The sequence below is a fragment of the Poecilia latipinna genome, unplaced genomic scaffold (assembly GCF_001443285.1).
Source record: "Poecilia latipinna isolate Pla-1442-1.1 unplaced genomic scaffold, P_latipinna-1.0 Scaffold302, whole genome shotgun sequence".
Taxonomy (NCBI): Eukaryota; Metazoa; Chordata; class Actinopteri; order Cyprinodontiformes; family Poeciliidae; genus Poecilia; species Poecilia latipinna.
In genome coordinates, this window is record NW_015112918.1 from 372,437 (window position 1) to 398,130 (window position 25,694).

The 25,694-nt window shown below is 37.8% G+C and overlaps 1 long non-coding RNA gene across 2 annotated transcripts in view; it reads left to right on the forward strand.

The window, feature by feature from the left end:
• Positions 1 to 25,694, forward strand: part of LOC106948701 (uncharacterized) — a 78,586-nt gene that overhangs the window by 14,065 nt on the left and 38,827 nt on the right. For both annotated transcript variants that reach the window (XR_001425228.1, XR_001425227.1), the window contains exons 3-4: positions 6,553 to 6,599; positions 22,176 to 22,314. This is a non-coding gene — a long non-coding RNA (uncharacterized LOC106948701). The remainder of the gene's footprint in view (positions 1 to 6,552; positions 6,600 to 22,175; positions 22,315 to 25,694) is intronic.

Here is a 25,694-nt window from a genome sequence, read left to right on the forward strand (position 1 = left end):
AAAAATAAAATAAAGGAGCAACGTCAGGTACAGAAATGTGGTTTGTTGCCTGAGAGCAACGGTATGCCATAGAGGGTTAAGAAAGAACAAGAGAAATGCTATTTTCCGTCCACATACCACAAACTATTTAAATCTGGAAAAATGTGACAAATTTTACAACTGATTAGCTCCATTGAAATTCGGTAGCAGTTGTACAAAATGGTTTCAAACATACAAATCCAATCCAAAATAAAACAGTGGACACTCACCTTTTCATGGTTGCATATTTGTGGATTTGTCAGATTTTCCTGTGAAACAAAACTTAAAATACTTTGCAGAAAGTTTGCCTATTCATGGATTTGTTTGTACAGCATATCTGGAAAAATAAAAAAATAAATGCTGTTTGGGAAGCTGAAATACCTAGACCCATCAGAACTTGACAGGCCATTGGCTGACACTTGCAAAGCAGCCCAATCCATGAGTGGCATTCATTTTCCTTGGACTTCATGGGCTGCACCTCAAAGAGTGGAGATAAAGAAACCTGTGCTGTTTGCTTTTGCAATAGCAGCAAGATGATTCTCACTGTGCATATTAATGCATATTTTAGTGCAAGTGTTTTTACAGTGCTCTTTCTTGGACAGCAAATATAAACATTTAATTTTTCATTAAATTATACATAAATTTAGGCAGCAATAGTTTCAAATTTATCAAACCTTGATTGTATTTCAGTTTAGTGACTCTTGAGTCGAGCAGCACAAACCAAATGCAAAGACTACAGATGAATAGCTGCAGGATCAACAAACCTTTAAACTGAGCTCTGAGCTAACACAATAATTAGCAGAAAAATATAAATCAATTACCGTAGTCCTGGCTGTTGTTTTAATGCCTGAATGCTGGTTGTTTACACCAGTCAAACCAGGCTAATTGAACTAAGCCACACAAGATATAAAGTGTCTAAAAGAAATTTCTTTCATTCAAACTTTCCCAAAAAGAAAAAAGAAAAAAAGAAAACCTCCAATACTTGCTACCATTTCCAGTAGGGCACTTTCATTAAGTAGAAACAAATTCCTATGATTCATGCAACACAATTTTCTTCCCTTTTAATCAAAGCTATTTGTAAAGGTCTCAAAAGTGACCAAAAAAATAATTGAATAAAATTAATTTACCTGACTGGACATGAACATTTGGGCTTCAATCAAGCTACAGATTTGCAGGGATGGAAGAATATACTGGTTCAGTCTTTACTGCTCCACAGGTACTTGTTGTTTCTACATTGGCAACAACAAATAAGGGTGACAATACGGGTTAATGAAGTTTCACACAGTCATGTAATTGACTGAGAAAGTCAAAAGCCCTTTTACTTTGATGACTAAAGTTTCAGAGTTAAATATCAGCTTCAGTTGGCTTTTGAGTGTTACATTTCTATAAAAAGTTAGTTGGTCATTGTATGTGTACAGTGATATATAGGATATTTATTCCCATTATTACCCATATGTCTACACTACTGCTTGTCTCTTGGCACCTAATTGCAGCAGAAGTTAAAATATTCGACTATGAAAAGTGGTTCTCGGTTCAGAGGGAACATGTCATCAGGATCCACAAATTCATTGCACAGAAACGGATGCAACAGCTATTTGCCTGTGTAAGTTATAAATATGTGTGCTGGTCATTTCACTGCTTTGGGATTTTGTATCTTTTTACTCTTGGTCGCTTTGAACTTGACTTTTTTTTTCTTTTCTTTGACTCTGACTGTAGGATGTTTCTTACAAACCATGAGCTGATTTGAACTCACACAGGGAAGGTGTTGTACCCACTTTGACAGCTGATTTAAAGGGGGGTATTATGTATTTTTCAGGCACATAGTGTCTGGAAAATACCTTCAGTTGTTGTAAAAATGCATTATATATAAAAGAAAAACGGACATCATGCGGACACTGGTGTCCTCATGGACCCATTGGATAACATGTAAGCATTTTGGGGGTGATGGTTATGGGGTTAAGAAGTTCCTAGTCTTTGCGACAACACCTTCAGCACATCACCAAAATGCTTCTCAATATGCAGTACTGTGTGTAGTGAATCAATAAAATATACAAGTTTAGTTAAATTACTGCAACACTCGCCTGCATTCTTTAAAGCAGCAGTATGAAACATTTTTTTAAAAGTGTTTTTTGCTTTTTTGTTAAAACTACCAATATGTAGTGACGGTATGGTATGAAATGGGCAATCTGGGGAAAAAAAAAAAAAAAAAAGCTTCTCCGTCTTCTCAATATGGTCCTACTGTCATCTGAAGAAATGCATCTCTTGGTCAGAAGCAACGAGTCAGGAGGATCTCAGGGCAGTTAATCACCACAAGCGCCACTTTTCTCTCCCCTATTCTACTGCTAGTTCACCCTATTCCACCACAACAGAGGCTAACATGAATGCTCAGGCTGGTAAGCATTGCAAACAATTACAGAAGATAATCGTTTTCCTGGAATGGTAAGTTGTTTCTCCGCTATTGGCACATTTAGCGGTGCATATACTCTCATGACTGACATTGCTAAGACCCTCCTCCTGGATCTGATTGGTTGTTTTTGACCGGGAGCTGTACATTGCTTCACACCGCAATAGGAGCTCAGAGTGGAAGTGGATTATGGATCATCTGTAGCGACATGGTGGCAGTTTTAAAAAACAAATATGTAGAAAAAACATTTTTGTAACGGTTACATACTGTAGCTTTAAACAACCAGTTTAGAATAAGTAAGCATTTTAGGGGGTGCTGTGGTGGCACAGGGGCAAAGCTCAACCCACATATTGAGGCCTCGTGGCAGTGGTCGCAGGTTCGATTCCCAGCCTGACATTTGCCGCATGTCTTCCCCCTCTCTCATTACCCTATTTCCTGTCAAACTACCTTCAAATAAAGGCCACTAAAGCCAACAAAACCTTTTAAAAAAAAGAATAAGGAAGCATTTTACATTGCTCAAACTTTGCTCGGCTATGAGGAGATTGATGTGACATCTCTGGTGTAGCTCAGCAGATGACCAGCTTTATTAGCCTTCCACTGAAACATCTTTAGGCTGCATTTAATGTCAAACGCTCCACACATCTACCTCCTGCTCTGGAAAGGAGACAGCTGGCTGCTGCCGCCGCTGCTGCTGCTGCTGCTGCTGGAGGGCATCACAATGAGCCATGTGGCCTGAGGGATTTGAGGTCTTCAAGAAACCACAAGGACATTTGCCTCATCTCTCATGGGCCTCTTTTGATGTTTTCATCGTGTGCTGTAGTGTAGCCATACATAGTTTTAACCTCGTGAAAACACAAGCGTCTGTGAAAGAAAACGGGTTCCTTTTCCGAGCTTCCCTCATCTAGTCCTTGTGCTGTGAAATGTGTGCATGATCTCCCTCGAACTGGTCTGACGTGTTGCATAATTGCCGTGCCCACGAGGTGACCTTGATGATCAGTGGAGCTGCATCTGCTATCTGTGTACCAAAGCCCACCTCTGGGGAGTCGTTCATCTAGATAAGAGAGCCATCAGTCAAGGAGGCAATTGATCGGCGCGTCAGAAGCTTTGATTTTCTTGTGTAATAATCGGCTCATATTTGACACCTTAATGTGTAAACAGGAAGGGAAGAGTGGGACAAATGAATTGTGAAGGACAGTTTTATGCTTTCTCTGCTGCATTTATGTTTGAATGTCTATCAAAACCAATCTGGCCGAGAATGAAAAAAGTAATTACCCCCGTTGTTAAACAATCATGGAATTTAAACACATTTGTCTGAAAGCTGAGTCATATCAGTAAAATCGATAAATCAGTAAATGGGGTCAGACTGACATGAACTAGGCTAAAAGATCACCAAAGCGACACCGATTCTGAAATAGATCAAAATATGGCCCTTAATTTCTATCAGTCTGAGTCATTTCTCAGGCTTTCAGAATCCATAAAAGTTAAGGTTAGTGATCCTAATTTAGCAAAAAAAAAAAAAAATGGAGACTGAACCAAAATCACATCTACGAGAGAGTTGCAAGGCCAAAACCACCGCAGGCCAGAAATTACTCAAAGGTCCATTTTACATTTACCTAAAAACATATTAACTGAGATTTGTGGAAATAAACTCTGTGAACTCATGAGACAGAAATGTAACTTCCTGGAAGGCTTGCATCTCATATCTGACATAAAACCAACAGCTAAATGGTGACTACTTTACTGCTTCAGCATCTTGATGACTTGCCACTGATCACTGGTGCTATGAAATTTGCTCATTATTAAATGCCGCAGGATAATATCCGACCATCAGTTTGACATCAAGTGAAGGACAGGGAGAGTATTATCCAAAGTACACCAACAAGCCCATCTTCAAATAAAAGAAAAAGCTAAGATTTCACAGTGGCTTAGTCAAAGTCAACAACTTAAATCTATTTGAGGTGTTGTGGGGTAAGTGATTAAAGGCAGCTCATGCTACAAAACCCTCCAATGTGACTGAATTAAAACAATCATACACAGAGAGCGCCAAAACTCCCACAGTGATGTAAAAGACTCATTAACAGTTTTTCATAAATGTTTGATGACACTTGTTGTTACCAACGGTGGGGCAAACAGGAACACAGCCATTTTTTTCCTCAAAAAAAAAAAAAAAAAAAAAGAAAAATTATCATTTCAAAACAGGTTTTCTTGTGTCTGTTAACCATGATATCTTTGGTAGAATATTAAAATTTGTTTGACCTGAAGCGTGACAAAAAAAAAAAAGCAAAGACAGTAGAAAGTTGTGACAATGCGTCTTCAAAGCGCTTTATGTCATCAATACAAGCCACGCTGCACTCGGAAGACGATAAATATGTCTGTATTGCTATTTTCCAGCGAATATAATAAGACGTACTCATTGGAGAGCCCCAAATGCCAGGCATTTATTCATGATGCATTGTGAGACAGTGCCGGATTAGTGCGTTTGGTCCCCCGTTGTGGTCAGTGTGCTACTAGGACAGTAAGAGGCAAGCTGACATGTGTTAGGCATTGATAATGACTGGTTGAATCACAGCATACCCACTGGAGTGCTGGGCAAAATAAAAGCGCACAACCATATCAGTCCCAAGCATGGCGGCAATCGCCCACAACAAAGAGCAGTGTCTTGCATGCTGAGCTAAGCTGATGGGTTTTATATTCAAATAATGAGGACGGGACAGGGAAAAAAAAAAAAAAACACCACCAGCATCGAGGGATTGCTTCCTCCATGAACATGGATATATGGTGGCTAGATTAATGGTTTATGTCTGATCTCATATTAGAAATGTTTCTAACTCAAAGAGGCGTTCAGCATTTCAAGCTGAATTATTTTTATCCGGCTCTTTGGCAACACAAAGTTTCTGTCAATACATTGTTGATTTTCAGTGGGCTCTCTGTATTTAATGAGGGGCGAGTGCATAACATCTTGCTTTGTTTACCAGTCCTTTTCTGTCTGCCTGGTCAATAGGTTCAATTTGATTCAGTCTGCGGGTGGGAAAATAAATTGGACTTGTAATGGAGGTCATGTTAGACAAGATTCAGTTTGCTTATATATTTTTTACATTCAAATAACTAATGCAGGTATACATTTTTACAGACTTGAGCATTCTGGGATGTAGAGCGTCAAGACAATGCTTTGCAAAAGTATTACCACTGTGGAAACTTTTTAGCATTTTGTCACGTTACAAAATCAAACTTCAGTGTATTTTATTGGGACTTATATATGTTAGACCAGTGGTTAGCAACCAAAAAGAAAAAGCTTTTATAAATGTGTACAATATGTATTATTTGGAAATTTCCCTCAAGCATGCAAACATACAGAAAGTGTAGCATGCAAATCAATAGATTGAAGAGACTGCAATTACAGCTGCCAGTCATTCAAAATATGATTCTCAGTTGGATTCATGTCTGAACTTTGACTGGACCATTATAATATCTGAATAGACCTCCCCCATTATCTGTGGCTGCATGTTTAGTGTGCACCCCTACGGAAGCTATGGTGGTTTCATGCTGCTGTGCAGCGTTAGATTCAACAAAACTAGCATTTTGCATTGAGTTTGAAAAGCACAATTGTTCATTTTTGGCCAGCACATGGCAAAGCATTAGAACAAACACTCTATATGCTGAGGCCAATCAGGACTTTCTCTGGATGCATTTCCTCATCCTCTGTGCTCATTTCCTTTCCGATTACTTTAAGTAAAGGCCATTAGTGCCACAAAATCTTTACAAAAGTTCAATTGCTCAATTTCGGTTTAAATTGAACATAGTTCAGTTTAATCTTCCACATTTTGCTTGTACCCTACATGACTTGTCGGAGACTGCACTTCTTTGGCTTTTTACGACTTTCTTTCAACTTCGACCTTCTTGTTGCCATTTCTATTAAGAGAATATCCAACTAATGGTAGTTGTGTCAACAAATGTATCCACCTAAACTCTATGTATCTGTAGCTCCTCCAGAGTTATTGACCCTCAATTGCTTCCCTACCACTTCAGGTGGTCGGCCATATTTTGTTAGGTTTGCAGTTGTGCCATATCCTTTCTCTTGTTTGCAAGTTGTAACTTTTTCTGAACTGACTCCTGTGTCTCTTGGTCTCCAGGAACTTCTGGGGTCTTCTCAGAACAGCTGGAAATGTTACAAATCAAGGTGAGTTGCAAAGGCACTTGGGTGTGCAGGATTTTAATTGGGGGTAAAAGGAAGATTAAAAGGGAATGGATACAGGTGCACATTATGCTTCAGAATATTGTTTGCTAAAACAATGAAAACCATGAATAAATGTCCTTGCACTGCAGTTATTCCCTCCTATGTGTTGATCTACCACTAAAATCAAGAAGAATGCATTAAAGTTTGTGACTATAATGTGACAAAAAGTGAAAACGTTCAAGTGGTGCACATACTTTTAATCCTAAAATAACGTATATTTCACCCTTTCTAGCATATGTGCCAGTATTTGTGGAAAGATTCACCGAATGGCCCCATGATTAAATGTTTCCTGACAACATTAAAAAGGCATGGTCACACAGGCTCACTGTGTGATTTGGGAATATTTATACCCTCATTATCACTTTGTAGATGTCATTGTGGTGCCTGGATAATTAGCTTTCCAGAACCCTAATTTAGGAGTCAGACTGTGCAACACCTGTAAATTTATATGCATTTGTGGAAATAGTTTTAGTATTTAGTACAGAGGTCCTAATTAAGATTTTATTTTTTTCTGATACCAAAACAAATCATTTAAAAATAGGTATTGGTTGAAGCAAGATTAAACTGAGTTGGGGTCATGTAAAACTTGCACAGTATGCGTCTCTTTTTATATAGACGGCTGCAAGAGACTATTCACATGAAATAAAAACATACTCATCAAAAATCAGCTGGAATGTGCAAATGGCAGCAGATGTGTATAAAAACTGTTAGTTTATTGGTTATAGTGTTCAATAGATGCTGGGAGGAAGGATATGTGATGATGCACCTTTGTGCACCTAGGATGCAGCAGTTGGTACTGAAGGCGTTCTCCGGTTATGCAACACAAAAGCCTGCAGGTGTTGCTTTAAAGTACTTTTCTACACATGCCTCCATTTAACTCAAATGTTGTGGATTATCCTGTCCATGCAAAGAAAAAACATTTTCATTTGGACCTTTTTGGTTTAAATCATAGCAATTGTACTGTTTGAAGGCTTCAGGTTTTAAAGAAAGTAAAAATCCCTCTAATCAATCTGGTATTTAGGAAATATGGATAATTTGAGTTGTAAAACAGGGAAGGGATGATCTGATCTAATATACACTTAGGGGAACATATATCTGTGTATAGAGAGAAAAAAGGATAATTTAAATGTAATTGTCAGAAAAAAATTCGATGGTAAATCTCTGAGCCCAAATAGACAGTAGTGTGTGTATTTCCACTTTTAAGGTGTGCAGTGATCCTAAACTTTAGACGGGAGGCTGGTTGGTTCGGGGGCAGCAGAATTTTAATAAAACAAAATCCAGACCCACTCAAACAGTCTGAAGCAAAAGAAACAGAAACCATGAGGGAAGAAACTGGTAGCAACAGAGGATAAAGCAATAAATGAAAGGATCCAAGGTTTATAAAGGTGGTTTTCACATGAACCTTGAAGACATAATAGTGTTTCAGACATAATAGGGCTGAATCACAGATCGGGGTGAATATAATTGAATCTCAAGCGGAGCTGAGTAGAGTTGCCAAAAGTTATACTGAAGTAACCATCATGTCAACAGTTTTACTCGAGTAGAAGTAAAGTACTCTTTAGTGTGTGTCTGTACTTGGTATATTTTTGGTTAAAACCAGTTTTTTCTTTGCTTAGTGAGGAAACTTAAGGTGGGTAAAGTAGCCAGGAATTGTAATCCAAGTAAGAGCAGTTATACTTCAAAGTACTATTCAAGTAGAAACAAAAAGCCTGGTGTAGTAGTTCTACTCATTGTAGTACTTTGTTGTCGTTTCAAAAGCTATTTAATAAAATATTCTCTATATGTTCTATGCAAGCTTAGCTTCATTGACTGTATTGGTATAAGTTGTTGTTTCTGTAAGGCACTTTAGTGTGAAAAGAAGCAATTGTGTACAAAATATAAATGAATTTTGTAACTGTCCATATTTTTTACAGTATTTTGTAAACATTTATTTTATTTTTTTTAAATATTGAGTAGTATCTGAAGTAGCTGGATGATCTGTGGGCATTCTGATATGCTTTACCTTCGTACCGACTGTCTAATAGCCTGGAAACTTGCTATAATTACCCTCCAATGACTTATGCACACCTGTTTAAATTGGTTATAAATGCCTGGCTCCACCTGGGACTCAGAGGAAGACTCAATCATGGAGAGCTGATAGGCTGTTTGTGAAATAGAGGCTCCAGCATTAATGTCTGCGCTCCAGTCCTCTCTTGCAGGTGTTTCTCAATACATTTGAGTATTTTAGATGTTCATTAATTTCAGAAATTCAACAAAAAGGTATTCATTAGAGATGGCAAGCATTTATTTCTCATAATTTTAATTAAACCACAAAATTTAGCTCTTCAGAAATGTTGAATATTACACAACTGATGTACAGTTGATAGGTTATTTTTGGTTGTTGTTTTTTACACAGTAATGTGGCATTATGGTTCACAAAATCATGGTGAAGACTGCTGAATTGATAGCATCTCGTGACGGTCACCCTCCATGAAGAGGGTCAGGCCCAAAAGGTCATTGCTAAAGAAGCTGGCTGCCCAGTGTGCTGTTACCAAACATATGAATGGAAAGCTGAGAGAAGGGAAAGGTTAAGAAGCGACACGGAAAAGCCTTGAAAGCATTGTGAAGCAAAGCCTACTTAAGTGCTTGGTTGAGATGCAGAAGGCTCAGAGTGAGGATGGAGTCAGCACTTCAAGAGTCGCCACAAACATCTATCCTGGTCAAATGTCACATTCCTTTTGTTAAGCCACAACTGAACTGTAAACAATGTCAGAAGATTTTTTTTTTACTGGGCTAAGAACAGGACTGGACTGTTGCTCCAGATTACTTTACTGTCCAAAGTAATATTTTCAGGTAAAAGCAAATTGTGTAATGATTTAGAAATCACATCTCCGCAATATATCAGGGTGATTGCCTATGCAACACCTTATTGACATAACATTTAATGCAAAAGAGCCCTCACCAAGCATTTACTAAACAGTTCATGGACATATTAAACATTTCTGTCTTAAAAATCTATTTTTTTAACATGTCATCCACATTTTCTGAAATACCGGATATAGCTTGTTCAATTTATCTGTATCTGTAAAATTTAATACATATAAACACTTAAAATGTGTGCATTAAATTTAAGTTTTTCAATTGGAAGTGAATCTGTAAAATTGACTATTTTTCTTTATAAATTTTCCATTTTGAAATTTAATTCACATTTTTAGATTTTCTTTTCAAAATGTTGTAAAACTATTATTTACACATTTAAAGCTCTCATTCCCACTTTCAGATTCAGATTAGTTTCATTAAAGTAAGGAGTTTATTTTTGTTAAGAAATAAGATGGTCATCTATTAAAACAATGTGAAAGATGAGTTTTTGGGGGAAGAAAATATGACATTTTTGTGAAAAATAAGTGGAAGCTAGGAATAACTGACTGCCTTTCTAAAAAATGCCTTTCGAAAAACTTTTATTGATATTAGCTGACTCATTGCTTAGTTTGGTATTTAAACAAGACCCAAAACAAGACCAGTTTTAAACCTAAAATTAATTCACATTAAATATTTTTTTGTTAGGTTCTTGTGGCCTGAAATTGCACAATTTAGACAGAAATGAGATGAAATAAGAGAAGGGAGGGGGGAGATGTAGAGCAAAAGGTCTCAGGGTCGGGAATCTAACCCTGGTCAGCTGCATCGAAGACTAATGGCCTCTGAATATGAGGCACCTGCTCTACTGCTGCAGCACATACCACCTCAAAATGCTCCTTTTTCAAATTTTCTATAATGTGTTTGCATAGGTTTCCATACAAAAAAAATCTACAATTTCAAACATTTCTGAGTTTCTGAAGTCTGCTTTTAAGCTCTAGCAGGGATGGACCCCCGTTTAACTGCAGTTTTATTTTTTTAAATAATAGGGAACTTTGTCATGGAAACCCCTTTCTTTGATGTTCTGAAACCTAGCTTTAGTCATATATTTTATAAACACAGCAAACGGTGTTATTCACAAAACTACCTTCAGAACAGGCTCCTTTCAACATCTAGATTATATCTTTTAAGGACAAGTCTGATAATCAATGGAATCACAAAAATAGCTCTGATTGTCATCTTTTGAAGAGTACATGTTGTTTCCTGGTACAGGCTCTCCTCCGTGACCTGCCTTTACTTTCTGTTTCAATTGTTCACTGTTATTTCCCTAGTTTAGCCCTGACAGGCTCGTTACAATGAATTGGAGGTTCCACAAAGGAGACTTTTTACGCCACATTAGGCAGGGGTCCCACACGCTTCTTTGGCACAGAAATACAATTTATTTGGACAGAGCGGCTCATGTTGGCAGATTGGCTGTTATAAGTTCCCTTGATTTTTTTTTTATTTTTTTATTTATTTTTTTTTAGTTTTTCCTGCAGCCAACTTCTCTGTTGAAGTTGAAGTAAGGATTTGGTGCTGGTAGAGGCATTCAAAGAATGGCCAGAATAATTTTTCATAAATTACCTCTGTCATTATTTCCCTGCAGGAGCGCTTTAGTGACAAAAAAGGAAAATAATTTTTCAGCATTGACACCACCAGCGGTGTTGTTTCATTATTTTTGTAAGAATGTGATTTGGTGTTCATGAAAGCAATTTTTTCCTTCTACGGGGAATATGCTGTGTTGTCTGTCAAACAGTGAAAAGCAGCTGATTAACCACAGTTGTATAAGTGGCCCAAACACCACTGGTGGGCCTCCGGGTCGTCACGTCAGTGAATCAATTTGTTGTGTGCCCCCATATGAAATGAGACCTAATGAGAAGTGCCTAAGTCTCAATCACAAGACAACAGGGAGACACAAGGACACATTTCCCCCCCTTTTTTTTTTTAAAGCCATAGTATTACCAATACATATGCATCTCAAAAAAGTGATTCATTTCAGTGACCAATGTGTAGTGCTGTGAAAAAATATTTGCCACCTTAATGGTTTCACTTCTTATTGTTGAACAATTTCAGATCATGAAACGCATTAGATGATCAGACCAAAATGTGGTTTTATTTAAGAAAAAAATGATACAAAGGGAAAATATGTTTCCTCTCTAAACATAACTGGTTGGTAGAGACAACCAGTTATGTACCATACCACTGTTGGTAGGGACAGCAGAGTTTGTGAAAGGGGCCCACAATTACAAGAAAATATTTAATTGTGATACCACAAGTGAAAATTGAGATAACTATCATTTTTATGATTAACTCAGATTTTTGGGACACTTTTCTTTTACCATAGCACAATGACCCTACAACTCTCTATAGACTCTGTAGATGCACTTAAATAGAAATTTCTAAATAACATTTATGTGCTCAAATATTATTTTATCAATTAAAGCAGTTTTAAATTTGTATACTGTCAAATTACGTCAATGTGAAAAGACGATCAACATTGTCTTAAGTTCACAGAATTATTTGCTTTAAATTGAACTACTGAAATAAATTAACTTTTGAATTATCTTCTAATGCACCAACATACACCTCTACTAACTGCCAACGCTTTGTTGGAACTGTTTTAAAAATTGCATCCAATTTTCATGCTTCCTCCCAGGCTCCATCTCCATAGCGCCATCAACATGCTCTGCCCATACGTGCTGACTGAATAAGTGCAGTGTGGCTGCACAACGCGCAATTTGTACATAAAATTGCAGGGTAGCGTCTTTCTCAGCAAGAAGGGATATAATGTATATTGACTTGTTTTGATTGAAGCTGTTTGAGGGACATTTGAGAAAGTTCACTCGTGTATTTTTGCTCACCACTGAAGCCTTTGATAGTGATGGACAGGTGTGTGAAGGGTAATAAGTACCGTAGCTGAAGTAAGAATGCACTGACAGAACCCATTACCTCTGCAGGAGAATACTTCACACATCCACTCAAATCAGAAAACATGAGGGTATAAATAGGAAAATGCTCATTGGCCTCTGCATAGCGACTGGAAAATTGAACATTATTAGGGTGCTATATGTCTTCTAAATGGGTCTGTGACACTCTTCTGTTTGTGCTGTGCGCAGGGCAAAGCTGTCAATCAGTGCAGAACAAGATGCCTCTGTTTAACTTCAGGCTGTTGTTTCTAGACCCACTGAGACTATTACTCAAAATTGATGATCCTTGTGTCATGATGTAAATTAAAGTCTTATAAGCCAAGTTCATAAGAATTTCAGACAGTCTGACGGGAGTGTTGCTCATTTTGATAATCACAGTCATAACTTTCTTTTCAAAACAGCCCCGGACTTTGTTTGTTCAGAGTATACGAGGGGTTGGCAACTTAAACGAAAGCTCCAAATTAATGAAGATGGAGGGATTGCTAAAGCAGTGAGGTTTCATCATCCTCTTGTGCTCTTATATTTAAAGCTTCTAATCTTAAAGTTTATAGGAATTCTCGGTCAAACTCTCACTGCGAAAGCGTTCACAGCCCTGGAATTGTTCCATGTTTTGTGACTTTCCAACTTCAAGACATTTTATTTGAGTGTTCTGTGAAAGTTGGGAAGTACAATTTACGCTTAAAATGTCAACATTGTATGATAGACGGGTATCTTCCCTGAGCATTCTCTTCTGGAGACTGTCATAGAAAAGCAGTGTCTTCAGTCAGAAACTTCTTTAAATTTGCTGCAACACAAACTGCTCATAGGAGATTCTTCCTTTTCACAGCCATCGCCAAAAACTCTTTGAAGAGCCTTGAATTAATGAGCTAAAACATTTAATTTCCCTTTAGTATCAAAGTATTTCTAAATAGGATTTAAAAACACAAATGCTATTCTAGCAGTACTTTAAGAAGAGCAATCATGATGCAAAACAATCCTAATAGCTACATCTCATCCTATTTTTAAATACATTTATGATTATTGATACTTTATGGAGCCAGTAGCGGGGAAACAAACTGGCAAAGCAGCAACCACAGCCAGGTTTTCTCATTAGTTTTGGATTTGTTTGCATCGTAAATCAAAGTTTATTCTTGGACCAACTAAATCAGAATAAAAATCATATTTTTACCCCTGAAAATGAACAATACGAAAGTAGTCCATTCTTGCATGATGGCCTCAGAATTAGCTGAAAAAGCAGCCAGAGGCCAAACGATAACTCTGGAGCAGCTGCAGAGATCCACAGCTCATTTGGAAAAATCTAATAACGGGACAACTATCAGCTGTGTACTCTGTAAATCTGGGCTTGATGGAAGGAAAGCAGCAAGCAAGCCAACGTGGAAGGAAAGGCATATGAAATTCTGTTTGCAGATTGATGAAAGCCAGGAAACATGTGGAAGAAGGTATTCTGGCCAGATGAGTGAACTTTCAGCCACAATTTGTAGTAAGAAAACCAACAAAAACTCCATCACATTTGTGTTAAAATGTCAAAGTCCATTTGTAAAATGAATTAAAAATCTGACACAAGACTAGAGTTTCAAAGAATAGGGTAAACTACTTTAAAAGGTGGAGTCACCTGTTGCTGAAAATTATACTCAGTTTTGCATGAAGGTCACCTGACTCCTTCCCGGTGCGCTTTTGTTCGAAAATAGCTTTATATGAATATCAGGACCGGGAAAATGTTCGACATAATCGACGCTGAAAATTACGAGCTAGGGTTGATATAGCTGATGCAGGAACACGGCGTGTGCACCCACGACGAACCGCTCCTGTTTATGCTGAAACCGAAACAGTAAGTTATGTCCGGTGTGAATCTGTGTATATGTGTGTGTGTGCTTCAAAGTCGGCACGGACTTTACTGTAGGACTACGTCCCCAGCGACTCAAATCGCAAGAGATAAGAGACGTTTGTGATTGTACTGGGGGCAAAATACAAAAAAGTTTGGTTTTGCAAGAATGTTTTAATTTACAGTTTTATACAAAGCAGTTTAGATTTCACTGCCATCTTAAACCAGCAATTAAAATGTTATTTTGACCCACTTACCATGTCTGTATGACTGAGAAGTTAATGTGCAACAGTGGTGAGGAAGAACTTTAGCTTTATTAGCTCATTAATCAGCCTCTTTGGTCTTACACAGACTTTGTTGCATGTTTTCTTACATAATCTCTACATCAGAGTTGCAACACATTTAATTATCACAGTTTTCTAATCCTGGAAAATTAATTTATTAAAAACTGTTTATCAGTGGTCGGACGCAACAACTTTGAATTGTGCAAGCACCTAAACATCAATGACTCACTTTGTAGACTATCTGAGCCAGCTTTGTCAATTAATCAATTTTTTTAAATGTAATCAAAAACAGTTTCCACCAGGCCTTTGTAGCACAGCTAAATGGGCTCTTTACCAACATCATTTCTGAAGACATGTGGTTGGTCTAAGTTTAATTTAGGGGCATCACAGTACAGGGGAAGTGGAGAGTTTTATATATATATATATATATATATATATATATATATATATATATATATATATATACTGCTCAAAAAAATAAAGGGAACATTTCACTTTAATTTTGTGTGTGGCTCCAAATCCAGGCCTCTATTGGTTAATAAATTTGATTTCCATTGATGATTTTTGTGTGATTTTGTTGTCAGCACATTCAACTTTGTACAGAACAAAGTATTCAATGAGAATATTTCATTCATTCAGATCTAGGATGTGTTATTTGAGTGTTCCCTTTATTTTTTTGAGCAGTGTATTTTTTTTTTAATAAGAAACTATTTTTTCTATTGTGCCTCCTTTTTACCATTATGTTCTTCTTGGTGCAATTCTATCACAGGGAATCAAAATAAAACCTACTTTGCAAGAAGTTTTATCTTCAATTTTGGCACAAGAACATTATTTTAAGAATGACACAATATCTTAAAAGAGATAATAGCTTGCTTTTAAAATTTACCTTCTTGAGAATTAATTGTTTGTTTTTCTGTACAAGAAAAGGTGCACTTTGTTCGGGCAGGCTTCTCACTGCAAATAAACAAGCATTTCTCAATGGTTCTTCTGATTACATCCAACCCGGTGTAAATCAGGGTTTAGAGGAAGTGGAGAAAGTCATGCAAAACTTATTTCTGTCCCCAGATTGTTTGTGCTTCAAAGGGTAATTTTAGGTTTTCTGTTATTCTGTGTTTCAGTGAAATTTGATGAGATCTGATGTGGTTACTGATCAGCGGTGTCTTGAGAAGAGGAAACTCCCTTGGTGGTTCTTGGCTTCCTCTGAGAGTTGGAATGAAGTTCTAAAAAAGAAAATCTTATCCCATAATTACAAGGCAGACATGAAACGGGTCACAAAAAGGACAGACACGAATCTAATATCTAAAGCATGATTCATACCATGAAACAGAAGAAAGGCATTAAATCAGAATTATAACATTTACTGAACACTGCATGTTGTCTCTCATGGCTGTGGCCTAGTCATTTACATGCAGGATTTAATCTTTTAAGTATGAACGCGAATCCTAGAACGGATTGGGGGAGGAATTTAACTTTTATGTAGAAACATTTTTATGAAGAACACTGGTTTCAAAACTGGCGTCAGTGAAGATCAACATCAAACACCAGAGAAAACCAACCGAGAATGTCCAATAAAAAGTTGTTTCTATCGACTTATTATAGTCTAAACAGAGGAGTTGGCATCTCACCCAGTTGAGCAAAGAAAGAAAGGTGCAGAAATTAGACGGTGACGAGCACAGCTCAATGCACAATAAATGTGCATGCATCCCTGCCCTGCTCCCCCATCAATCACACGTCCCAGATGATTTCCTCTTGACTCACCAGTTACAAGGAGCTGGGAGATGTTAAGCAAAAGCTAAAAACTGGAGAAGTTACACAGCTTGCTTAATTTATCATCTAAAAACGAAAACCATACTAACGTACTAAAAGCAGGTAATTTTTTCAAGTTATGCCTAACTAAAACCATTTTAGGAAACGCTGTTAATGTTTATTTGAAAATTGCTCGCAGGGACTTTGGACTCGAATGTAAATACTAAATGTTTCAAGCTGGATTACGCAACCAACAGAAACTCCTCAAACTGAAGCTCTCTTCCAAAAGTTGTACCATGACTATCTTGTTGAGACTTTACAATGCCAGCGACACTAGCATCCTTACCATGTTAACATTGTCGCTTTTGTATTCCATGTCATATTCTACCCCCTCAGCTATTTTTCATCTTTTTTTGCATGCGACTTCAAATTATGAACCCCTGTGATGTGAAAAATAGCATTACATAGTCTAAGCATGTATTCTTTTTCTGCTACACTCAGTTTTGAGATAGGAGAAAGCCTGAGGACACAAACGGCTCACAAAGTGTGTCGCCAGCTATTAAACAAGGTGGCAGTTCTGCAGTCACATAAGCAGCCGGGGGAAACATTAGGTGTGATGATTGCTCTGCATGGTCATATAACAGCCAAGGAATATGATGGCATTTAATGGAAGTACCCCATGGTGCAAAAACAGTTCGCCTATGATGCTGCTGTAATTTGCGTGTGCGTCAGGAGGGGAAGTGAAATCCATTCAAAGGTGGTTTGCTAAAGACTCAAATGACATTAAATGTATGCTTGTCCTTTTATTATTGTGATTCAAATACACTTTAACTTGTACTCAAAGCAGATTTTTCCACTAGGGGGTTTCAGAAGAATGAATAGAATGTACTGTGGACACAGACACTTAGAAACAATGGTGGTTCCTGTGTAAATGGTGCTCTGGACAAAACCCTCCTTCTGGCGCCTTCTACCCAACTGAGCCTATTCTCCAAAAAACATAAGGCTCACACACAGACAGATGTATTTGTTTCTGCAGACACCTTTGTCCTATAATTTGCAGGACCTTATTGTACTTATAGATATCTGTGATATAGAAATGGACTCCTAACTTTGCCTGATTTGCCAAAGATTAGTTTTATGTTACTATAAAAATGTGATTGTTTAGACATTAAATTATTAATTTATTGTTTCCGCTTCGACTGCTTTTTGCACATATTGCTCTTTAGCATGGGCCATTTGTGTCCAGGATGTGTGGGGTCTTCAGAGATGTTGGCTGCCCCTCTTGCTGACAATGAACTTGTACAAGTCCTGGATGGAGGAAAGGCCAGCCCAGTTGATAGTCTGTGCAGACCTATTTGTTTGTTGCATTCTGAACCTGTTCTGTTTTGAGGATGAGTCAATCCACACAGTGATGAACGACCACATCACAGACTGAATGGTGCAGAATAAAGCGCCTGTGGAAGGTTTTACTTCTTGAGTTGCTGCTGGGCCTTCTTACAAGCAATTATCTACGTGTGCGAAGCATCGCTAGGAACTGGAAGTGATTGTCAGTAGATGGTGTCGTCGAGAATGGAGAGGGAGTGTTGTGGTTGTTCTCCAGAAGTCAAATGGCGTCTACACCGTCTTGAGAGGTTTAGGATGCACATGGTTTTGACCGCACCAGTGGGCCAGTTGATCCATCTGATCATTGCATGCATAGTTTTATCAATACCCTAATAAGAAAAACCTGTGTTCATGTCAGACTTTTAATATTTCAGTAATCGTGCTTCATTTTTACTCCAATAACCCTTTTAACCCAAATTGGTCTACCGCTACAAGTAGTTTGAAAATTTTACACTGCTTGCTTATATTTTTTTACACATCCAAGTAAAAATAAAATTAGTAGATGTGAGCTGATAAAGAGTTTTCTTTGTTTTCCAAATGGTTCAGTCAATCCTCTCTAAGCCATATGGCCAAAATCTCAGTTGCAGTTATTTGTTAAATTGTTCTATTATTTTTTGGGGCTTGAGTCGTGTCAGTTGAAAGTTTGTTTGTGTTTTTTGCAACCATTAAAACACTGTTCAAAACAGAATTCAAAAAACAAATCTTATGAATTTTTCATCAACCTGATGTGCTTAATGACTGCAGGGGGCCATTTTTATAGTTCTTGTTACCAATAGAGTTGGTTTCTGTTCTTTGTATGTGACTTATGGTTGTTCTCCTTCAAACACCACCCGCTGGTGGACTACTGCATCCCGCCGGCTGTGGGCTGAATGCAACCAGAAAAAAAGGACATGAACATATGTTTTCCTTTGAGGACCTCCGAAGTCTCCACAGCTGTCGGATGTCTTTCAGAAATGATCATTTTAAGTGCTTCTGTTAATAGAAGCCACACAGATTTGAAGAGGTTCCTCAAGGCAGAAGACACAACAGAAAACATAATTGCTACAACATGTGTCGATCCAGCCGACATCTTGATAAATGGAGGAAGATGATATTCATGAGACCGAGACCTTATTCAAACTTCTCATCTGGTGGGTTTCAGCTGCCAAAAGGCTAAAACTTGTGCCCTTCACACTGAAAAAGATTTTAAGGAAAAGGGGTTTATTGCTCAATATATAAAGAGAGGAGTACTAGACTGACCAAGCGATCTTCATCTCCTTTCAGTTCAAATAAAATTCATCCCACTGAGCAAACGTCACATGATTGCCTTTGGGATTAAAGTCAATAAGGCTAGTTTAGAATCCTGAAGACAATTTCAAAGTTAATTTAAGACAACATGCAAAAAAATTACATAAAAACGGCAGAATATTTCTCCAAAGTCCTCTCCTTTTTAAAACCAATTTCAACAGTTTTGTGGCGCTGCTAGCAAATACCAACTGTACTGTATCAAAAATATGTATACGTTTGGAGTAAAATCCAGCCTCATCCTATTTCTGACTGCCTTAATGCATCATAAAGGCATGTAAAAATCTGACACAAAACAATAGACCTCTTTGTTTGATTTGTCTGTTTTAAAACATGATGATATATTTTACAAAGAGTTTATCCTTATTTGTGTTTGGGTGAAGTGTTTTTCAGAGAAAAAAAAAAAAACATTGTTTATTGGCCAAAGGCACATGATTTTATGCCTGCCCTGGGAGGCTTTTATTGTGAAGCAACTCATCTGCAAGAAGTGTCAAGCTTCATTAGTGTGACTGTGAATTTTATCACAAACTACTAGAAACAGACTGAAACTGTCTAAAGTACTGAAAATCACAGAGTGCATTTCAAACTTCCTCTCACGGTGGATTCTGCCTTTAACCTCTGGTGCTTCCAGATGGATAGACTAAAACAAATAAGATCTGTAAATGCACAAATTTACCTCTAACCATGTTTGTCTCTAAAAGGTTTTAAATATTTTCTAACTATTGGATTAAATTAATTAATCAGACTAATTCCCAACATTAGCTGCTGGTGTTTGCAACATGATAAAAAAATTGTACCGTAAATGCATACAGAGATTCATTGGACACAATAAATTACTGGAAAGACATCCAACCTGCCTTACATCCATCCATTCATTCCTTTAAGTTGTCGACCTGTCTCTTCATCCCTCTGGCCAACAGACTATTAGATTTATCTAGTTGTTTTAAGATTGACCCCAACAGAAAAGCCTTCAGTTCTCTTACATTAAGCTTTTCCTTAAGAAATTGGACAACAATGAAGATTGAACTCCTCTAATCTGAGTCTGGAAAACTACAGAATGATTTAGTGGAGCACTGCAATAACATTACTTATTGATTTACCCAAAACACCAAGCATTCCTCTGACAGAAGGTCTGCTGTTTCTGCTTGAATGATGGCTCGAGTTTGAGTGTGACGCACGGGGCAAAGAGGTGTGGACTTTTGCTAAAGGCCGTGGTGGTAGTCTGATATTGGTGGATTTTATCTGAGTGTAAACAGAAATCTTTCCAAGTAGTGAGAGAATTTACAGGACAGATGGAAGGACAGAGGACTAAATTCAAACTCTATTGATTTCTCTCTCCAGGTTGAGAAAGAGCAGGAGCTTCTGTCTCTGGTCAATGGGAAAAAAAAAGCTCTTTGTTGTGCATTTACATTTTTGCTTTCGGCACAAGGACAACACAAAGATTCTTTTATTTTTCTTTCTACAATTCTTGTCATTTGTCAGGAATGCAATCATTCATCACACTGAAGCGAAATTGTCAGACTGTGGTTGTGTCTGTGTCACCTTGACAAAAAACAGTTTCAGGTTGTGCCTGGAGATAAAGCATCTAAATACAACTTAAGTTTTTAAAGACTTTGGAATTAGAATGTGTCTGGGAAGCTCTTAATGTCTCCTTCAAAGTGTTTTGAAGCAAGATTTGCACTTTAGAGAAAATCCTTTCAGTGACTAATCTGCTTAAGACAGTGAAAAAGATAAAGAGGGTCCTGTGGAACTAAATTCAGTGGACCAAAGCAGTAACGCTTGTCACTTCTTATGGCTCTCTGCTGCAGACAGCACTCATCTGTAGGGTCAGCAGCTGGGAAACGTTTAGCAAGCACAGCCCCAACTGGCCACCGTTCACTTGCAGATGCTGCTGAGAAAACCTAAAATTCACACCTCGTAAAGAGAGGAAGCAGATGTTTGCATTTCAATAGAGACAGAGCGGGGAGGGTGTTGCAGCTGCTCCATTACAGAGTACAGTATACGGCACAGGTGGATGTGCTCTCGTTTCATCTCTGGGGCATTTTGATCTAGATGCCTTAACATGCCAGGTGCTTCAAAATCCACACTGCAGTCGGTTCACATCTGTGTTCAAGATTGCAGTATTTTTTTTTTCACTGAGATTTAGAATAACCGGTTTTTGTTTTCAAGTGACTACAGGGTTGGTGTAGCCGTTTGTTATGGCAATGATCCTTTGCAACACCTTTGTCAATGTCAGCATTTTTTACATAGCAGAGATTATTAAGATCCTTAAAAGTTGAAAGTAACATTTTTAAAATGAATCTCATAACAAACAAGAAGCCAGTGAAGCTAATTTATGATTAGTACTTTGGGGTTGGCGTAACTGACTTCAGTTTGTTGCTCTGTCTGTAACCCTTTCTAGATTGATAAATGTAACTTACTTTGTTTCCCGTGATTTTCTTGAAACTCTTTAGGCATGGCATGCTGCTTTTTGAGATCTTTTTAGCATATTTCATGTAGTCAGGTTCTATTTAAGTGATGTCTTGAGATTGCAGTCATAAAAGAGGTTGCTCATAGTTGTTATTAGTGTTCATTATCTGCCATATTCGTTTTGAGAGTCAGTGCAGGCTGATAGCCTTCAGAGTCACAATCCATGGAAATTGGGTGTAATACAAATGTATCAATGAATTATTTTATATACACTGCTCAAAAAAATAAAGGGAACACTCAAATAACACATCCTAGATCTGAATGAATGAAATATTCTCATTGAATACTTTGTTCTGTACAAAGTTGAATGTGCTGACAACAAAATCACACAAAAATCATCAATGGAAATCAAATTTATTAACCAATGGAGGCCTGGATTTGGAGCCACACACAAAATTAAAGTGAAATGTTCCCTTTATTTTTTTGAGCAGTATATTATGATTATATATCCCTGCAATTTGTTTAGTTTATCTGACCTTCTTTAACCAGGAAAACACACATTAAGATTACAAGTCTGTTTTACAAGAATGTTCTGACAAAGAAATCACCAAAAAAATAAAAAATAAAAAATATTACAGGCAGACATATGAGCACACCACATATTAGTCATTTAGACTGACTAATATATGAAATTCATTGAAAAAGTCAGCAGAGATTTGTCTAACTCCAACTCAGTGTTTTCTACGTTGGCTCCATTGAGATCATTTCATGACGCATTTTTTTTCTTCATCAGTTTGTTCCAGTCAAAGATGGCAGCTTATGAAGGCTTTTTTTCCCACATCCGAGTTCATACCCTTGGAACTGAGGACAGAATATGTCTTTAAACGACGCCTGGAAGGCCCTGGACTCTTTAGAAGGAGATAGTTTGAGAGGTAAGACTGAAATTCACAACAAGAATATACCGGTGTCTTAGTTTGTGTATCGATACGGAGGACCAGCCAACATGTTTATATAACATAGACTAATCAGAGGAATCTAAAACTAGATCTCTGTCTACTGTTGGGCATTCAACACATCACCATAGTCCCACACAGATGGGATGTTTTTTTATTCAAATGAAAGGCATTATTTGATCCTGAAATAAAGGTTTAATCTAAAAAAAATAATCAACTGCCACAAGAAATTGATGGTTATGCAGTGGTAAATTCATGGTACTAAAGGAAAGCAAAATGCTTCCACAAAAATCTAACTTCAGAAGTATACTTGTGAATATTCACTCTGAATTTTCTGTAGGATTTTAAACGGGCCAAGCAGTTTATATAGATCAGATGAGAATTGGCTCCTCGTGACTAGCTACTCTATTGTCTAATTGGCTTTCAGAAAGCACAAAGGCCAGCTGTCAGATGTGAATGTCGCATTTCATAAACTACCCATGAAGCCCAGTCTGCCTTAAATGTAAACCCAGAAATATGGGGCAAAGTGTTGTTTCTCAATTCATCTCTCTCCACTGACAGGAATCTATTGATTTACCCGTCAGCTGCTTCACAGCCGCTCCAACAACTAGGACAGTCATTTACTGCAGATTGAAGTGGATAGCTAAAACTTCTGACATGCATACGCACTTTAATGTTGTCCAATTACACTTTCCAAAAATAAAAAATAAAAAATCTCCCTGAATGGTCACAGAGATTTCCAATGACGGGGCATAGAGGTAATTTGAGCTGCAATCAGCATCCACAAAGAGCTGCAGTTGGGAACAAAATCAGTGCAAATCAGACCAAGTTAGACGTCCACATGCTTCTGCCCTGAATGCAAATTGCCACATATGAAGACATGGAAGGAAACTGGAAGCTAAATTAGGCATTGCTGGGAGGTAGATTTTGTTCAGGCCGCCTGTTCTTAGTGAAGGGGTTTGTATCCGTGCTGAGTATACACTCGCTAACAAACACACAGAGGGACAAACATGGACCCAGAACAATGGAGCCACTCATCCCAATGAGCTGAAAGCCTTTGAAAAGTCTAGTGTTACGGATTAATAGCCATGAAACTTCATTGATTGTCTGTTGTTAAGCCCAACAATCAAACTGACGGGATATTGGTGTTTGCTGTTTGAAATTTTCCAGTACATTAATTTTAATGGGTTTACTTTGAATAAAGGCATTACCATTTCTGAACAGTGTCGGTAAAGCCTCAAACCGGTTGTGCAAAATCATTTTGCAACACTACAACAATACGCTGCATTCATTTTTATAAGGATTTTATGTGATACAGCAAAAGAAAGTAATGCATATTTAGAAAGTGGATGAAAAACTATAACTTGCTTTTAAATTTTTTAAAAACATCTACCTCTGGGTTTGTGTTCCTCAACTGCAGAAAGTATTGAAGGAGCCACAAAAATCTTCATTTTTCATTTTCCCTTCTTCAGATTAGCCTGATGTTATGAGGAATTGTCGGTTTCATTCCTTGATTGTTTTTAATTTATAATTTGCTCATTTGTTGTTCATTTCTCCTTATGCCCATTTGACCTTATGTTTCCAGAAAATCTAGCAGGTTGATGTGCAACTTGCACATTATAATATCTATAGTCTTCAGAAAACTAAGTTCACAAGTTAATTTCATGCTTATAAGACTATCTGTCTGTCAGATGAGGAACCGTCGTTTCCAGGTGCAGGGCTGTGAAAACACTCACCTTTTCCTCATGCTCAAGGCAGAGACTGTATTTAAGCAAGATCATCAAGGCTTGAGGTCAGAATCCCTGGTGAGGTGTTGTCATCAAGTCCAGCCAAAGGGGAGGCCCAGAGAAAGGCCCAGGACAAGCTGGAGGGACGATGTTTCTCGGTTGGCCTGGTAACGCCTTGGGGTTTCCCTGAAGGAACTGTCCCAGTTGGCTCTGGAGAGGGAAGTCTGGGCTTCTCTGCTGCGGCCTTCGGGACCCAACCGTAGATTAAGCAGAAGAAATATGAATGTTTACACTTATTTATTCATCTTCTTTTTCATCACTCCTTTTTCTATTTTAGTTTATTTAGAAACAGCAACGCAACATGAAGCAATAACTCCCTGTATAGTAGACTTGGCCAAATATATATATACACACACTGTCATTATTGTTTGCTCTGCAATAGTGGCGGGTGTAGGGATGCTTTTCTGAGAGAAGCTGGTGGTCAGACTGGGAGCATGGATGGAGTTTATACATGGGAATCTCGAAAGAAAGGAACCCAGAGCTCAATTCAAAATATTTGCAAGGAATTTTGCAATATTTGCGCTTATTTACAATGTGAAGTATGGCTTTTTGTTACTCGCCTTATAGATCGATCATAGACTATAACTTGCTGAGGTAGTAGTATAGAAGTAAGAAATACTGCCACCTATTAGTGAAAGTTAGCATCACTGAAACCTAATGGGTTTGACTATTTTTGCAGAAAATTTGCATCCCTTGCATTAGTCTGAAAAAATGCAGGGATCGGTTGATTTTGCATGAATATATATCATGGAATCGTGAAGAATTGGACGGACTAATTAATGTAATTCAAAAAAGCTATGGCTGGCCAAATTTGGCCCCAGGGCCTTGAATTTGACATATGTGGGTTAGATCAAATATTAATATTTTCTGATGGCCTAGTCCATCCAACTGATTTTAACTTTAGATTCAGCCAATATTAGGTTGAGCTGCTGTACAAAGAAGAATGGTCATTATTCTTTGACGTATGCAAGACCTAGAGTAGAGAAAGAGAATAAAACACTTGCTGCTGTGATGTCGCCAAAGGGTGGTTCTGAAAAGCTTTGCTTCATGGGATTTGACTATAAATGCACGTCATACTTTTCAGATTTGCATTTGCTGAATGCTTCACAAATAGACACTGGGAATACGTTCTGGGGTTACGGCTGCAGGTGCTAGGGACCGTACTGGATTAAATCAGTCAGCATAAGCAACAAGAGGAAGAGAGAAATAACAGCTTTAACTGTAGCAGAAATTGACCTGATGTCTCTATTTCCCAGTAATATTGGAAAACGAGATGTAAGGAAGTGTGGGTTTAATCTCAGATTAAAGTTCTTGGATGGTATTCCAAGCACATTCATTCATACTCTGCTCACTCTGAGTCACAGAACAGTTTCATTCAACACATTTTGCATTGACAGTGTAAATTACTAAGCATGCTCCTCTGAGTCGCAGCTACACTTAAAGATGGGGAGGGGTAAATCTGGATCGCTGCCAAAGCCACCCCTCCGATCCCGATTCATATCCACCTCCTCAAGCCCTTTTTTTCCTCGGGGGGGGGGGGGAGACAAAAGAAAAAAAGCTTAAAAAGGCGAA